Here is a 19,023-nt window from a genome sequence, read left to right on the forward strand (position 1 = left end):
TACCTCTGTTTGTATTAGTAAGTCTTCTAGTGTTCCTCTTTACAAATTCACTTGGACATTTAATTTATTTCACATTCTCTTCAGTCTCTCTTTCCAAATATATAAAATACATTTTTTTTGTATTTTATTTTTGCATATTTGAATTTACATCTTGACAGAAGTAAAGGTAGAATATATTTGGAGAAATATTAATTGAAGTAATTAATTGTTCATGTGAGGTCTATTCCAATAAAATAAAATTAGAAATAATTACCAAATTGATTGCCTATTTAATTCTACACCAATCAAATGACTGAGGGGTTTGTTTTATTAGTTTCTTTGCATACTATTAATAAATGGAAGGGTCAGAAATGGAAGCCAAGTTTTTTGACTCCAAATCTAGTCCTCTTTCCTTGGTATGATACTACTTGCCACTATTTTAGGGTTATTTGAAATGTTGAGAAATAAATATTAAATAGGAGAACTGAGATATAAAATGAACCCCATGTAAACAATTTCATTTTTGGAATTTCATTATATGTTGACACTTCACAAATTTTGAACCCCTTAACATGTGCATTATAACTTTAGTTATATACCAGGAGAAATCTAAATTTTAAGTCAAACTTAAATAAGATTCATTGTCAAGGCTTAGTCCAAAGAAGAACATTTTTAAAATGGAGACACAAATCCCTTTAAACAAATTTGTGAAAAAACTCAATTAACCCCAAATGAATAATTAACTTTGAAGAAGATCTGAAGTGATCCAGAATAGACAGAGCTAATGAAGGTGAAGATTAAAGGCCCACCTATGAGAGACTGAGGGTATAGCTAGAAGCATTTCCTTCTTTTGGTGGTTCAACCGATTTTCTCACTTAATTGACTTTTTTTAACTGAATTATCTAAACTGACCAATTATTTTGGTATCATGAAATAGAACTTGATAATAAGTCTCTGTCATTTAGATAACCTATGTTATGCAATAGCTACATTCCTTCCCAATTACCCTGGATAATGAAGTTAACCATATTCCAAGGAAGTATTTTTTTTCATAATAAATAACACTGTGATGCCTTAGAAAGCCTTTGTGGCAAATACTACTTTTAGTTATGCCACCAGAAAAACATTTTGCTTCTCAAAAGTTAAATACAACAAAACTGGCAGGTACTGATATGTTCATGAGCCCTACAAAAAAAAAAAAAAGAATGATATCCTATGAAGCTAGTAATTAACGCCATGAATATTTTTAAAGTAGCTAGTCAATGCTTCTTTCACGGACACCTCCGTTATATATTTACTATACAAGATTATGCTATTACCAACAATCTAGGGAATTCAAATTCCCATAGCAAGCTGCACTTATTCAGCTGGTTGTCTGTGTACGCAGCTTGTAAGGAGAGCATTAATTACTATTGGCTTCAGTTGAAAATATCACAGCTATTTAACTACTTGTCAGTCTAGTGTTGTTTTCTTGTTTGAATTAAGAATACTAGAAAGAGTAGAGAAAAAAGAAACTGAGGCAGAAGAATATAGTCTTGAAAGGTTAGAAATTTATTTGGGGAAAAGATCTAACCTATTCAATTTTTACAAAGCCATTCTCTTCCAGTTCTATGCCTCTATGACATGACTACCAGTGAAAGTTCATTGTTCCATTGAGTGAGACTGCAATGGACTTCTAAATCCCAGGATGATTCACTTTTCTTTTCTTTTCTTTGTGCCGTGCTCTAATGGCTTCCTTTAGATTCACTGAAGTGTTGAGTAGAAGCAACTGAGCAAATAGAAAATTTCCAGGAATTTTTAGTTTCTCTCAGGTGAAGATAATAATATCTATGTAGAAAGAAAGACTATGAAGTGCTCAGTGTTGAAAAAATAGCTACAATAATGTTTTAGCTTACTAGCACCAATTATACTGCTATAACTAAACTACTTACACTGTGAACCCTACTTTCAAATATTCATGTCCATGGTATCATCAATTTATCCTGTACTGAATTTTGTGTGAGAAAATGAGAAAAAAAATTTTTATTCTTAGAAGCTTTGGTAGATAAATTAGCACACACTCAAAGAATATATATAAAAAATTTCCAGTCCAAACCAATGCAAGTTATTATAACCAAAGAATCAAAAAATGGATTTTGCATAGTGTATATGATATGATAGTAACAGAAGATGGCATGAAAAGAGAACTATTCATCTCCTACTTGCCTTATGTTTTCTCTACCAATCATAACAGACTTTAGCCTAGAAAGGATAAAACAAAAATAGTAAAGAATTAGAACTCAAGATAAGTAAGAAGATTCATTAAGAGACTGATGGTCCCCATTTCTCCTCCAACCACCCCACCCTGAGTTCAGATCACAAATTCCATCCCAGTTTAAAATACGATTTGTCACTCATAGTAATCTAACATGACCTTAGATTATTGAGAAACACACTGTCTACATCTAGGTAAGTGATAGTCCTGCTCTCTTATTCTACTCTGATCAGATATCTGGAGTATTGTATCCAGTGCTGGGAACCACATTTTAGGAAGGACATGGATAAACTGGAGAGCATCTGATGCAGGAAAGCCAGGATGATGAAGGGGGAAAGAGAAGGGAATAAATATTTATATAGGACCTACTGTGTACCAGGCACTGTGCTAAGTTCTTTACAAATATTATGTTATTTGAATCTTATGGCAACCCTATAAGGCAGGTGCTATTATTCCCATTTTATGGAAACTAAAGCAAACAGAGGTTAAGTGATTTGCCCATGGTCACAGACCTAGTAAGTATCTGAGATCAAATCTGAACTTAGGCCTTCCTGACTCTACGCCCAGCTCTCTCTCCAGTGTACCACCTAACTGCCTTGTGAAGGGTCTCTATTTCATACAGTATGAATGGAGGTTGAAAGAACTGGGAGTTTTGGACCTGGAGAAGATAACAATGAGGAGGGATATAATAGCTGTTGTCAAACATTTGAAAAACTGTTATGTGGGATATTTAGGGAGGACTAGTGGCTATGTTGTGAGGGTTTGTCAATCCCTTTTCAGAGCTGCTTATCTACCTATGGTGTCTATTTGTCCCCCAACTCTCACCTGTGGCTCCAAGAAGCTGCAGCACGCCTAGCAGTCACACCGTGGCAAACAGGTCAAACCAAGTTGAGGGTATCCAACAGGTGTCAAACTTGTCAGCGAGTTAGGGAGATGTCTACCCCTGAGCGTGTGAAGACTTATCCCAGCAGAATGGGCAGATGAGAACAATTTGTTTCGATGGTCATGAAGATGGTTGAAGCAGGTGCTGTGGAGAGCTAAGAGCAGTGGCAAGAAAAAATCAGGATGACTGGCAATAACCCAGGATGCAGTACATCACCATGGTATCTTTGATATCTAGCCAAGCTTCACTTAAATGCAACTTATATGCAAGTCAAGACATCACCTTGTCACACCATTGATGCCCTGCAAAAATTAACGACAAAGAACAGCATGTGGAAGAGAAGTTCGATTTGTTCTGCTTGGCTCCAGAGGGCAGAATTAGAAGTGACGGTTACTAGTTGCAGAGTCATATTCCAGCTCAACATTCAGGAAAGCAAACAAACAAATAAAACTCCCTGTTAGCATTATACAAAAACTAGAATGGACTGGCTTGGGAGGTAATAGATTCTCCTTCACTGAAGGTCTTCAAGCAAAGGACGTGATACCATTTTGGAGTGTGTTGTATACATGGTTTGAACTAGATGACTCTGAAGTCCCTTCCAAATCCAGGATGCTATGACTCTGTGAACTGGATGGTATTATTCTTCTTGAGTCACATTTAAGGGTGTGCCTTAGTGTTCTGTTCTTAGCCCTATTTTTCTCAACATCTTTACTAGTGACTTTGTGCCAGGAAGAACACTAGATTTAGAGTGAAAATTCTGGGTTTCCTGTCCCACCTCTACCACCCTTTAGGCGTGTGAGCTTAGACAGTTACTTCCCCTCTCCAGGTCTTCATTTTTTTCCAAATCTGGTCAAGGAGGGAAGACTAGGACTCTGGTCGACATTCTTTGGTTTCCTGGCTTTGAGAGATACATAAATGACATGCTTATCAAAGCTATGAATGACATTGGGAGGGATAATTAATTCTTTGGATTTTGTGCTCCTGGAGGCATTGCAAGACTCTCTGACAAGGCTGTGCTTGTTCTGGCTGCATATTTCTACCTCTAAAACTCTCATATATACATAAATATATATATTTAACAGTCACATTTGGAAACTTAATGAAGGCAGGGAAAAATCACAAAATTATTCTGATTGGATCCACTACAACTTTATGTTATACAACAACTACTGGGCTTTCACTGCTATTAGGTAATCCTTCTATGCCTCCCTACCAATTCATGATGTCACTTTCCATAGCAGTTCTTCCTAATCTTTTTACCCCTCCTAAAACTTCCTATGGCATCCCTCCCTTCCCACTTCTAAGCTGAGAACCTTGCTTCATATTTTACTGAAAAAAAATTGAGGCTATTTGTCAAGAGATCCTTCTTCTTCATTCCTTATTTTATACCACCACAGGTATCTACCACTGTATCTTTCTTCATCCCTGTCTCACCTGAAGAAGTGACCCTACTCCTTGTTAAGGTAAAACTCTCTGCCAGCACAAGCAATTCCATTCCATTTAATCTATTTCAGAAGATTTTCCCCCTCTGTCATCCCCACTCATGAAGTTATCTTCAGTATCCCTCTATCCCCTGGCTGCTTCCTCACTATGGACAAACATGCTCATGTCTTCCCTACCTTCAAAAAACCCTTATCTGATCCATCCATCTCTGCTAACTACCATCCTATATCATTATCATTCACCCTCTTCTCCACAGGTTTTGAGGTACAACTCTCCCCTGGTTCTCCTACATATCTGAATGCTCCTCAGTCTCCTTTGCTGGATCTTCATTTAAGTCACACCCACTAACAGTGGACATTCCACGGAGTTCTTTCCTGGGCCCTCTTTTCTTCCTCTGTAGCATTTCACTTGGTCATCTCATCGGCTCCCATGGATTTAATTATTATCTCTATGCTGATGTTTTCAACTCTCCCTACTAAGTCCTAACCTCTCTGTTGTCCTCTAGTATCACATTTCCAACTGCCTTTCAGATATCTTAAATTCAACATGTCCGAAACTGAACTCATTCTCTTTCCTCTTAAAGTCTCCTCCCTTCCAAACCTCCCTACCATCTTCCCAGTCCCCCAGACTTACAACCTAGGTGTCTTTCTTGACTCCTCACTATCAGTCAATTAAAAAACACTTATTAAGCACCTACTAAGTATCAGGTACTGTGCTATGCACTCACCTAATGGCCAAAATGTTTCTAAGACCTATCAATTTCACCTTTGTAACATCTTTTTAATGTTTCCTTCAGTCCTCTGATACTCCTATCTGTTATGAGTCTTTCACCTCCAGCCTAAATTATTACAGCTGCTTAGGCTGTCTGCCACACCTCTCTCTACTTCAGTCCATCCTCCACTTGGTTGACAAAAGGATCTTCCTAAAGCACCTGTCTGACATGTCACCTAACATACTCAATATATTTTAGTGACTCCAGGATCATATATAAAATTCTCTGTTTGGTGTTCAAAACTCTGTAACCTAGCTGCCTCCTGTCTTTCCAGTCTTCATATACCTTACACCCCTTACCCACCCATATACTCTTTGATCCAGTGACCTGGCTTCCTCGCTGTTCCACAAACAAGACATTTCAGGCACTATCACTGGATGTCTGCCATACCTGAAATGCTCTCCTTCTTTATCTCTTCCAGTTAAAATCCCATCTTCTACAGGAAGTCTTCCCAGCTTTCCCTTAATGCTAGTGTCTTCTGCTGATTATTTCCTCTTTCCTCTTTATTATATACATATGTGTGTGTATATATGTGTGTATATATGTATGTATACATATATGTGTGTATACACATGTATACAGGTACAGCATACGTATGCATGGTTTGCACATTTTTTTTGCATGTTGTCCCCCCCTTTGGATTATGGTCTCTTCAAGGACAGGGACTATTTTTTGCCTTTCTTTGAATCTCTAGAACTTAATATACCTTAGCACATAGTTGTTATTGTTCAATCATTTCAGTTGTGTCCGACTCTTCGTGACCCTATTTGGGGATTTCTTGGCAAAGATACTTGGCAATATCGTTTCCTTCTCCACCTCATTTCATAGATGAGAAACTTGGGCAAACAGAGTTAACTGACTTGCCTAGGGTCACACAGCTAGTAAGTGTCTGATACTGGAGCTGAACTCAGGAAGATGGGTTTTCTAGCTCAAGAGCGGCAAGTCAATGTACTTTCATTGCTAATGTCCCTTTTCCCTTTAATTTCCTATGATTACATATTTTTCTCCTGGAGAATAGTCGATTTGCTAAGACCCACCACTTAAAAACCTTTCTTATGGGAGTATAAGATATTATAATAATCATCATCATTATCAAAGAAGTGAAATAACACATGTAATTGATGTCATCCTCAGGGAAGTCTATTAAATAGACCAGTATCTATTTCTGTAGCTAAATTATTGAAAACAAAAACAAAACCCTTATCTCTCAAAGAAAAAGGAGAGAAGTTGATTCAAATATCCTGTCTAATGCAGTAGTGATGCCTTTAGAGAGGCAATCTAATCATAGGACAGAATAGAGCTTTTTATTCATTTGTTTCTGTATCCCTGATCAAATGTCTGCCACTGTTCTGTCATGCTGTTTACTGCCTGTGTTTATCCCTATGTTCTGCTTCCATTAAGATCCCCAGATATTAACAAGGCAAAATTAAATCACTCAGAATCACTCTTGGCAGGTACAGCTCAAAGCCCATTTTTTCATATCCCTATTGTCATCAAAAGATGCGGCTAATTATTTCTGTCTAGCTCTTACATTTGTTTCTTGTGTGAAGGATGGGGAAGGTGTTGGAAAGTGGTTATTTTTTAATGTCTGTTAACACCTGGAGTATGTTCTTTCTTTGCTTCAAGAAAAAAGTAATAAAAGCTCAAGAAAGTAATTTAGTGAAAGTTCACATGTTCTGTGACCAACTACTTGCTAAGCTACACAGTAGTCATAGAACAACTGTGCTAAAAGTGCTAAGAGGCACAAGTTGAACAAGGACTTTTCTTAATGCACCCACTATATCAATGATTTTCTGAAAGTATTATCATGTAGGATGACATAGGCCCATGGTCTCAATAGGTTTTCCTGACTGAAAGAAATGATGACATCATCAAATTTATAGAATTTTAGAATTGGAGGGATCCTGGGAGGCCATTCATTACCCAACAAGGAATCCCTTCCACAACGTTCCCTATGAGTAGTCATCTAGCCTATGCATGAGAATCTCCACTAATGGAGAACTTTTTTTTTACATGTCTAAACTTTTTTGGCTGCCATATTGTATTGACTCATATACTGAGCTTGCAGTACACTTAGTGGTCAAGCTGTTTTGTTTTTTCACATGAACCCCTGTCTAGCTATACTTTTCCTATCCTCTGTTTCTATAGATGATTTACTTAACCTAAGTGTAGGACTCTAAAACAGCTAGGTGGTGCAGTAGATAGAGTGCTGGACCAAAAGTCAGGAAGATTTATTTTCCTGAATTCAAATCTGGCCTCAGACACTTACTAACTGAGCGACTCTGAGCAAGTCACTTAACCCTATTTGTCTCAGTTTCCTCATCTGTAAAATGATCTAGAGAAGAAAATGGCAAACCACTCCAATATGTCTGCCAAGAAAACCTCAAATGAGTTATGAAGAGTGGGACACAGATGAAATGACTGAACACCAACAAAAAAAAATGTAGAATTCTACATTTATCACTAAAAAAAGTCATCTTTAGATTAAGAACTTTTTTTATCCTATTGAAATGGTTTTATATCCTAATTTTGTAGTTTGCATGTTAGCTAGTCCTCATGGAACTACAATCAAAATTATTAATAAAAATATTGATCAAAACATGACCTAAAATCAATCCCTAACTAATTTATTCTCTCCATATTATCAACACTCATTAGTTTGTGTTACTTAGGTACAGTCATTCCAATCAATTCTAAATTCACCTCATCTATTCCCTCCCACTCACCTGTCCAACACACACACACACACACACACACATATACACATACACATAGATATTATGACAGAATCTTTCAAAAACCTTAATAAAATCCAGGTATATTATGGCATTCCCCTGGTTTACCAGGTTGGAATTATGTCCAAAAAAGGAAATGACATTAGTCAGTTATAACCTGATTTTGATGGACCCATGTTATCTCTTGGTGACCACCATTTTCTCTTCCAAATATTTAGAAAACATCCTTCTAATAATATAATCTGGAATTTTACCAGGAAAAATGAAATTTGAAGAATCTAACTCCTTCCCTTCTTTAAAGAGAATTTAAAAGGTAAAACTTTGCCTGTCTACCTTTCTGCTTAATTTTCCAAAGCTCACCAGTAATAGTTCAACAACCATACATGTCAATTCTTTTATGACCCTGAGATTTATTGTATCTACACCTTGTGACTTCAAATTGTTGAGGATCACTAAATACTTACAAATTTATTATTGATCTTAGGTTTGAACTTCCTGTAGAGGAAGTTTTGTCTTTTAACAATAATAATTCTCTTCTTTAGAGAAAAAATGAACTGAGTGGTTCTGCTTTTCATTCATCATCCACTAACACTGTCCCATCCATCTGGAGAAGGGGTCACATCCCTTCTTTATTTTGCTATGACCCAATACTTACTTAAAAACGAAAACAAAATTGTTGGGGTTTTTTGTTGCTGTTAATGTAATACCAGCTTTAATGGCTCCTCCAACAGAGACTATAGATACTATTACTTCATCTTTAAGAGGGAATTGAATATTAGGAAGATACAGTTAACTCACTCCAGATGATCTTGGCTTTCATTAACAGCTTACAGGGCTCTTACCTGACCTTAACATTCTCTTGCATTTATTTTCTGTTACCTACCCTTGCTTAGATCTTCCATACATGTCTCTTTTTAACATTTTGAACTTATAAAGTAAAACAAGCATTTCCATAATATACCAGAAGAAAAAATGATAATTGCACATGAAATTGCAAATCTGTTATGTACAACTTGATATTCCTTTTAAATATAAAATAAAGTTATCATGTAATTCTCTTTTTTTCTTCCCTCTCCCCCCCACCCTAGAGATGACTAGCACTAGACCATATATATATATATATATATATATATATATATATATATATATATATATATATATATATATATATATATGCATACACAAAATTATTCTATATATACTTCTATTTATCAGTTATTTCTCTGGTAGCAGATAGTGTCTTCCTTCATAGGTCCTTTGTAGTTAATCTGAGTATGTATAATAGTCAAAATGACTTAGATGCTCAAAGTTGCTCTTAAAATAATATTGCTATTACTATATACAATATTCTCTTAGCTCTGCTCATTTCACTTTTGATTATTTCATACAAGTCTATTCATGTTTATCTAAAATCACTGAGCTCATCATTTTTTTATAGCACAATAGTATTTCATCACAATCATATACCATAATTTATTTAGCCATTCCCCAAGGGACGTGCATCCCCAAAATGTCCAGTTCTTTACTATCACAAAGATTGCTACTATAAATATTTTAACATGTAAGTTATTTTCCTTTCACCATGATAATCTTTGGAAATAGACCTAGTAGTGGCATTGCTGTCACAGAAACAGTTTAATAACTCTTTGGACATAATTTCTGATTGCTGTTCAAAATGGTTGGATTAGTTCACGGTTCCACCAACAGTGAATTAGTGTTCCAATTAAGAGAAATGATTATTAATAACCAACGATTTGGGAAGATTCCAATTATCCCCTTTTTTAATCCTCTTGTCAAGACCTCAGTCTCTGAAGGTCGAGCTAACCTTCTCCTCTATCTACACCCCAGCTTGGTGGGGCAGCCATTGTGTTCTGCTCAGGCTTGGGTAGGCATAAATTCTTTGAACAGATTACCCAAGGCTGGGGGGAACTTAAAAGTAGATGACATAATCAAAGTTCATATCCAGCCCTTCACTGTAATATTCATCCTTTGATCAATTGTTAACCAATCAGAGTTGATTGCCATCCTTTTGAACACACTCTTTCAAAAGGGAACAGAAGCCATGAACCTGTTACCATAATTGTCTTTGGTCTAAGAAAGAGATAGTCAAATGACCATCCTTTTATTAAAATGCTGGCATTATTAATAAAATTATTAAATTACCCAGAAATTATGTCTCTCAAACCTTTTTAATCATCACACAATTTTTCTACATCCTTTCCAACACTTGTTACTTTTCCCTTCAATAAAGCCCATTCAAGTCAATCCAACAGATGTAAAATATCTCAAAGTTGTTTTAATTTGCATTTCTCTAAACAATAATAATTTAGAGTATTTTTATATACTCGACATACAATTGTTTTGATTTCTTCATTGGAAAACTGCCTACTCATATCCTTTGATCAGTTAGGGAATGACTCATATTCTTATAATTTTGACAAAATTTTTTATATATTTGAGATATGAGACTGCGGTCTGAGGAACTGTTTATAAATTCCCCCCCCCCCCCAATTTTCTGCTTTCCTTCTAATCTTGGATAAATTTGTTGATTTGTACAAAAACTTTTTAATTTAATGTAATCAGAATCATTCATTTTGTACCTACACTGCTCTCTATTTCTTGTTTATTCATAAATCATTTGCCTATCCTTAAGTCTAGAAATAATGTTACATATTCTCAAATTTTCTTGTAATATCTTTTTTTATATCTAGATCCTGTATCCATTTTGACCTTATCTTGGTAAGTGGTGCAATATATTAGTCTATATCCAATTTCTGCCAGACCGCTCTCAACATTGTTTTTAACCAAATAATGAATTCTTATCCCCCAAACTTGAGTCTTTACACTTGTCACCTATAAGGTGACATATTCATTTGCTGCTGTAGATTGTATGTCTACTTTGTTCCACTGATCTACCTTTCAGTTTCATATCCAGCACCACATAGGTTTGATAATTACTGCCTTTTAATATAGTCTAAGATCTGGAATTGCTAAATCTCCTTCCTTTTTCATTAGTTTCTTTGATATTCTTAACCTTTAATAGAGAAAGAACAGACCAATGAAGTGGGTATGCAATTAAAAAAAAACTAGAAAAAGAACTAAAAATCCCCAATTAAACACTAAATTAGAAATTTTAAAAATTAAAGGTAAGATTAATAAAATTGAGTGTAAAAAAATCCATCGAATTGATAAAAAAAGACTTGGAGTTGGTTTTATGGGGGAAAAACAACAAAATAAACAAAGCATTAGTTAATTTGATTTTTTTTAAAAAAGAGAGAAGAAAATCAGATTACTAGAATTAAAAATGAAAAGGGTGAATATACCAAAAATATCACTAACAAAGATAAAATTAGCCTAATTGCAAGGAGTTATTTTACCCAGTTACATGCCAATAAATTGTCTTTTGAAAGGTTTAAGTTGATTGATAAATTCTATATGTATCTACATCAGTTTCTTCAAATAGCCCCCACTTCTATTCTGCACCAGAATTATTTTTGTTAGTATCATCAGAATCTCATTCTTGAGTATATCCCATCTCCTGGGGTTATCTTTCTCTATTATTTCTATGAACTCTTTGAAATCTTTTCTCTCAAAATCTAAATTGCTACTCAAATTATAACCAGCTTTCTCCTTCTTAAATATCACAAACTATAAAATGAAGGAGTCACTCCTCTCTGTTACCCCCTCCCGATTCCAATTTTTTCTACTTTGATAATTTTATTAATCAGAATCATATCCAGAAAAGCAGTATTCACTGGCACTTCCTCAACCTTTTGAGGAAGAAAAATATAGTAAATATAAGGAAAAAATATACCATCTTTTAGCTATCCTGAGGTCCTGTTCTGATGCTTCATCATGGTGCAGAAGTGACCCTGGATTCCTGAAGGGTATGGAGCATATAAGCTCTAACAGGTCCTATCAAGCTGAAAAAGTTCATATGCCCAACAAAGAAGTATGTGAATCGTTCAAGGTCCAGTAAAGCTATGTTTAGAAAGGCTCTTGAGGTTAGCCACAGCATGGTAAAATTTGACAGCAATTTTCAAAAACTGTTTAGTAAGGCATACAGAGATTGTAATCTGATTGTATGACCAGAACACTCACACCAATGATACCACAAAACTTTGAAGTATAAAGGGACCTGGTTTTATGCTTTTCATTTTTTTTTTAGTAGAGAGGGCAAGTTCTAAAAGTTGAAGACTTTGGTAGGATTCTGTTAACACTACTATATCTTCTTTCACTCAAGGTTTATTATTTGTTTCTGGAACTCATCATCCATTTTCTCTTTCTATAGTATATTACCATCACAATTTTACAATTAGTTCTGCCAAAATGTGGCATATGCATTCCTAAAAATCACCATGCTATGCAAAATTGCACAACAAAAACCACTGGGATTATGAGAAAATGGGATTAGGGGTGACACCCCAAAACTTTGACACATAAAAAATAGGAACCAAAAAACTCTCAGTTTTATGCCTGTAAAATGATTAAGAAATGCATACATATTACATACTGCTGCATACTATGCATAGTTATATGCATTTTAAATGGTTAATAAATAAATAAATATTACAATATATAATGGCAGCACCTGTGGTCTTGGTTGCTGCTCAGTTTGTGCTCTGGTACTTTGAAAAAATCATTGTTTACTTATAGAAATGGGCTTTGGAAGTATTATGATTTGTGAATAGTAAAGTAGTAGTAAAAAGGTTGTTTGAAATATGATGGAAAATTCCAATACTATATGTGGATGAATGTGGTTCATTGTCCTCTAATCTCTTTATTAAGCAGCTAGGTTCAGCTAGGTGCAGTTTTCTTTGTTTTCATTGCTTCTTGAAGACAAAATTGCATGTAAGCAAATACAAAATTTGCGTTATGCTCATAGCAGAACTAACTCCACTTCTTTTTTCTTTCATTGACCATTCCCAACATGATTTTTGTCACTGTCTTTTCCCTTCCTTTTTTGCTTTAACAGAATGACTCAATAATACAATGGGCTATCAATGCTACTCAACTACCTCATTTTTCTAATCTATTAATTTTTATTAAGGTAGATCCATTTATTACCACCTTCTAGTCATGAGTCATGTCTGGTCTAGTCTTGGTAATATCTTTGAATTTGAATTTACCTCCTTGTATTAAGATCTCTAGTTCACTTTATTGCCCGTAATATAGGAACATCTAAGGCCATAGATTTTATTACAGCATTCTTTAGGTATTAAATTGATAAATTACAGACTATTTCCACTGGTATCTTTCTGTTTATGTCCCATCTGATACTCTTGATGGTATCTGATTTGATGGATACATGTGGGCACACCTTTCCATTCACCTCCATTTACAGTATTAAGCCTTTTTGATATGAGTCACAAATCTCCAGGCAAATGTATATAGGCTACCCCTTTTATTATGAACTATATACCTGGCAAAGACTTCAACATTCCTGTATATTAAATGCTAGTCCAACAATCTAAATCTTATTCCAATGAGCTTCTCACTCACAACAATTCTCAAGACCTCGCCTAATCATTTAATTACCTTCTTAAGCAGTTGAGATTTATTTCTCACATGACTTTTTCTCCTAATAAATTATACCCTGTAAATGTATTCTAGATTTTACCAGGAATTTATTTACATGATTTTTGCTAAATTTAGCTATTTTATCAAAAAAGCAAAGTTTTCTGTAAAACAAACCAAAATATTCTATAAGGTAGAAAAGAAGAAGCGTATACTTTCCTAGTATGAGGGACAAAATAAACAAAGACATGGAGAGGGGACATGGGATGTCATGTATAGGGAATAGCAAAAATGCCAGTTTACCTAGAACGTAGAATAACTATAGTAAATAGGTATGCTAGAGTCAGTTTCTGAAGGGCTTTAAACATCCATGAAATTTGTATTTTATCTTAGAAGTAAGGTGGAACCATGGGAATTTCTTGAGCAAAGAAGAAACATGGTCAGATCTATATTTTTAAGAGTATTTATAGCTGGCCAGTCTGTGGAGCAAAGATCAGAGAAGGGATAGACCAGTTATGAAAGAGAACAATTATGATGCTATTGCAATAGTCTAGGCAAGAAGTGATGATCACCTAAATTAAAGTTTGTAGTGCAAGGAGATGGAACAGATCAGAAAGTCTGTTGTGGGAGTAAAATCAATAAAACTTGGTAGCTGATTGAATAGGTAGGGTAAGAAAGAAGAAAGAGTCAAGACTGATTCTCAAGTTGGGAATCTTGGTGACTAGAAAAAAAGGGGGCAGTTAGAAAGAAGGATGAGTTTCAAGGGAAAGAATGAGTTCTATTTTGAATATGTTGAGTTTGAGGTGTCTATGGGACATCCAGGTAGAAATCATAGGGTCATAGATTCAAAGCTGAAAGGAGCCTTAAAGGCCACTGAGTCTAGTGACCTCACTTTACAGATGAGAAAACTGAGAAACATGGGGTTAAGTGACTTATTCAGGGTCACAAAGCTAATATCCACTATTGCTTCTCCAATAGTGGATATTAGTTGTACAGGAATAGAGCTAAGGAGAAATATAAGGACTGGAAATGTAGATTTTGGAGTAATCTAAATCAAGATAAGAGTTGCATCCATGGGAGTTGATGTAATCACCAAAAGAGTAAAGAAAAAGAAGAAGAAATAGCCCAGGATGCCTCTGGGACACACCCACACATAGAAGGTGGGATATTGATTTTGAACAAATGAATATATCCATATAAAAGATATTGAAGGAGTTGTAATAATATGGCATTCATCTCATTTTAACAAATGTGCTCTGGCCTCACACTCCTAGGTCTATGACTGATAGATCTCTCTTTCTGAGTTTAAGGGTGTAAGGCCAACATGATATTCACAGAGCCTATGCCAGCCATGAATATGGCAGTGCAATTCTGAATCGCAAAATACCACAGACTCTCCACATGGAAGACAGAACCAAAACATTTATTCAGGCACCAGAAAGCCAAATCCTTCATAGTAACAAAAATCTATACACAATAACAATGCAAGGGATACTACCATCCCCAAGTCGTCTCCCTGCCAGGCTTCCCACAAACCAGCTCCATTAAACAAATCACAAACAAGCTCCCTTACACAAAATCACAAATAAGCTCTCCTACTCACACTAGTTTCTGCCTTTACCAGCTCTGATTGCTCTCTAACTTCCTCTCAGCTCTTCACTAGCTCTGCCTCTTCCTGTTCCACCCTTCCTGGTCTACCTCTTCCTATTCCATGTGACTTGACTCATGTGACCCAGGCTTCCATGTGACTTGCTTAAGTCACATGGACCTATTAATGGATGGGAAAGATCTTCCCATTAAGAAGCAAAATTACATTAACAATAAACAAAAATGCATCATCAAAACAAAAGGGTACTCTGACAGGTGAAGTGTCTCCTCTCTACCTTCCTTAGCTGAAACTTCAATACATAAAGATATAGATACACATGTATATATAGATATATATACATATATATACTATACATGTATAGTATATACAAATATATATAGTATATACACACACATGTATATTATACACACATGTATATGTGTATATATATTATATATATGTGTATATATATATATATATATTCTTCAAAGAGATAGCAATATAAATGTAAGAACATCTTCTCATAAGCATATCTTCTTCTACTCTATCTTAGTTCCTGGGGAGAGTAGGCACATTCAGTACAGTTTAAAAATATTATTAATATCACCAAGTTCACTTCTAGACGATGCATGACTTCCAGATGAGTATTTGTCTTGCCTGGGCTCAAAGGTCACTCTGGAGGTAATTCTTTCCTTCTCTGGATATCTAGGCTCACTTAGCTACAAAATCCAGTGGGCACCTGAAGGACCTTTAAAGACTCACAAGATCAGATTCACCAGTCCTTTCACCTAAAACAGAAAAGAAGAAACATTTCATGGGGCCACACGACTTCTTTGGAAGTGAGAAAGCCCAAGACCTCTTCTTTCAGCATAGAGTCAATGAGGCAATAAAAATGAGAGAAGGCAGCTGAAGAAAATAGTGAAGGGCAATTAAGGCCTTTTGAAGATCACCTCAGTTTCTGTTCTGCAACCATAGCCCATCAAAGAAGCTGCTATTCACCACTTGGTTAGCAACCCAAATCAGTTACTCCCTGTCTATGCGTTCTCCAATGTTTCTTTTATTAAACACCATCAAGGTTCTCCCAATAGCATCAGAGGTATTCTAGACATATATAAGACCCCCATTATATTATACAAGTTATTTGGTCATTTTTCAGTTGCATCCTACTTTTTGTGTCCCCATTGAGATATATTAGGTGTTCAAACAGGACTAGCACCTCTTGTATGAGGGCTTGCTGAACACTTTTCAGGACTGCTTATCTCCCTTTGGTGTCCATCCACCACCCAGCTCTAACTTGTGGCCCCACGAAGTTGTAATATGTGCTGTGGCCACACCCTGTACCTTGACAGATGGTCTAAAACTGGCTGAAGGTAATCAGTAGGCCTCAAACTTGTTGGTAAGATGAGGGGATGGTGGCAGAAACTAGGGATAAAGCAACATCTCACACCATATACCAAGGTAAGGTCAAAATGGGGACATGATTTATTAATTAAGGGTGATACCTAGGATCCTGTCAGATCAATGGATAAGGGAAGAATTTTGGACCAAGTAAAATATAGAGAGCGTTAAAAATGTAAATTAGATAATCTAGATTATGTAAAACTTTAAGTGTTTGCACAAAGCCAATGCAACCAAAATTAGAAGGAAAGCAGAAAACTGGGGAAACAGTTTTTACAGCAAGTATCTCTGGTACAGGCTTCATTTCTCAAATATATAGAGAACTTAGTCCAATGTACAAGAACACAAGTCATTCTCCAATTGACAGTCAAAGGATATGAACAGACAATTTTCTGGCAAAGAAATCAAAGCTATCCATGGTCATATGAAAAAATGCTCTAAATCACTATTGATTAGAGAAATACAAATTAAAGCAACTCTGAAATACCATCTCACACCTATCATATTGGCTAATACGATAAAAAAGAAAAATAATCAATGTTGGAGGGAATGTGGGAAAACTGGGACATTAATGCACTGCTGGTGGAGTTGTGAACCAATCTAATCATTCTAGAGAGAAATTTGGAACTATGCTCAAGGACTATAAAACTATATAACCTTTTATGCAGTAATATCACTGCTGGGTCTGTATCCCAAAGAGATTAAAAGGGGGGGGGAGGACTTATTTGTTCAAAATTATTTATAACTGCTCTTTTTGTGGTAGCTAAGAATTCAAAATTGATGGGATGCAAACCTATTGGGGGAATAGCTGAACAAGTTGTGGTAAATGAGTGTAATGAATTGTCAGAAGAAATAACATAAGAAATAACAAGCAGAATGAGTTCAAAAAAACCTGGAAAGATGTACATGAACTAATACAAAGTGAAGAGAGTAAAAGGAGGAAAACGTTGTACACAAAAACAGCAGGATTATCTGATGAAGAATTGTGAATGACTTGGCAATTCCCAGCGATACGATGATCCAAGACAATCCCAAAGGTCTCGTGATGAAAAATGCTATTGACTTCCAAAGAAAGAATTGATGTTGCCTGAATACAGATTGAAGCATATGGTTTTTCTTTTCCTTCCTTCTTTTTTTTCAAGTCTTCTTGCACAAAATGAGTAATATTGAAATGTTTTCATGATCACACATGTATAACCTATATCAGATTGCTTACCATTTCAGATACAGAGGAGGAAAACTAGGGAGGGGTAGAATTTGGAATTCAAAACTTATAAAAAAAATTTTTTAATTATTTTTTATCTAATTGGGGGAAAATGAAATATTATTTTCTTAAAAAATAGGGAAGATTTCTATCCCAATTATGTGAAGACTTCCTCTAGTTGCATGGGCTTGTTCTATGAAGGCGGATGAAACAAGCTCTATGGAGCCTTTAGAGCGTGGTCACACATCCAAGACACCACATAATCCCAGGCCATCTCTAGTTGTCCTGACTTTTATCTTACCACTGGACTTAGATTTAGATGACTCTGGAAGAGAGAGTGAAGCTAATGACTTTAAGCAACTTCGCCTCATTTAAATCCAATTCACTTGTAAGTCAAAACATCACCCTGTGATGTCACTGGTTCTCTTCAAAAATGAAGAACAAAAAACATATACAATGGTGGCACTGATATCATACTGTCAGACAAGAACTAATTTATTTAATGAGTCAAGATCATGGACTTATACTTAATTATCCATCCCCTCTCATCTGGTCTCCCTTGTCACCAATGGCATAAAACTGTGAGATGGTTAGCTAAGGTCAAATAGCTAAAGAACAAAGCAAAGCTAACTGTCCAACAAAACGATCCTGTTCACAACCTCAGTCCCATGACTGTGGTGCTGACCTAGCCAGGCATAAACTCAGCCAACCATGAAATCCTGATATCTACCTTATCTGACAGATTAATGTTTTTTTCTTCTTTGCTTTAACTTTATTGTAGCTATAATTAAATTTTGCTTCAAACCACATCTAACAGGCCTCTCTCTCATCAGTATTTACAGACTAAAAAGGGCCCTTGGAGAGTTTACAGACTAAAAAGTCACAGATGTTATGTGCTGGATTGAAATCTTAGGGTGAGAGCCTTTTTAAATCAAAGTTATTTTAGGATACCATTTCCGCTATTAATTAGGCTGATTTCTTAGGATCACCATTGGAAAACAGTTTCACAGCCTAATGTTAACAACGCTGACTGACAAACACTCCAAGGGAACATTCAGCTGAATAATGGAAAACAACATAAACATGATAACTATCTCTGTGTTTTGATTTCCAAAAGCATAAAGTTCTCTATTTCTTTCCAGAACTTAAGTCTTTGTAAATGGCAGAGAGCTTCTTTCAGATCTTTCTATTTTACATCTTGGACTTTTTTTTTCCAGATAGAAAAGAATTCTTCACCTTATTTTTTTTAT

Source organism: Notamacropus eugenii, chromosome 2, assembly GCF_028372415.1.
Source record: "Notamacropus eugenii isolate mMacEug1 chromosome 2, mMacEug1.pri_v2, whole genome shotgun sequence".
In the NCBI taxonomy this organism is placed as follows: Eukaryota; Metazoa; Chordata; class Mammalia; order Diprotodontia; family Macropodidae; genus Notamacropus; species Notamacropus eugenii.